Source organism: Frankliniella occidentalis, unplaced genomic scaffold, assembly GCF_000697945.3.
Source record: "Frankliniella occidentalis isolate FOCC.00 unplaced genomic scaffold, Focc_3.1 Scaffold44, whole genome shotgun sequence".
In the NCBI taxonomy this organism is placed as follows: Eukaryota; Metazoa; Arthropoda; class Insecta; order Thysanoptera; family Thripidae; genus Frankliniella; species Frankliniella occidentalis.
This window is the reverse complement of record NW_026267174.1, coordinates 679,453-680,028: the sequence shown is the minus strand read 5'-3', so window position 1 is coordinate 680,028 and position 576 is coordinate 679,453.

Here is a 576-nt window from a genome sequence, read left to right as displayed (position 1 = left end):
GCGTGGATCGCGCGGGCACCTCGCCGGTGGAATCCCGAGCGCTCGCTGAGAGGTGCCCAATGCCGCCCGCCCTACGCAGGTCCCTGCTTCTGCATGTTTAACATTTTAGCGAGGCCTGACATGTTAGGAATTTTTCTTTCGGACCGAGACTCGAATTATTGTCCGTTCAGATTCACCTTACCACACTGCTTGCGACAGTGCTTGCAGGGGTGGGAGTTTCTAATTCATTTGCGTTTGGTCCGATCAATACCGGGCACACAGTGAGTGGAGCATGGTCGAACCAAAGATGATTGTCTTGAAAGGCCGGGGTTAGGAGAGCAGGGTGGTTTGTGGTCTACCATTAAAAGGTTAATCACTTTCGGGGAAAAGAAATACCGGTGACGATATGCCGATAAAAATATAACATTTTATTCATTTTGCATTTTGAGGATCCTTTCCTTATTTACGCAAATGTTATACGCAAACTGCCTTGCGGGCACTGTTGATGGCGTTCTTGTCGAGCTTGCTGAATTGGCTCAGGACGACCACGTCGAACCAGGTCTTGGACTTGGACTTGTTGTCGAACTTGTTGACGAG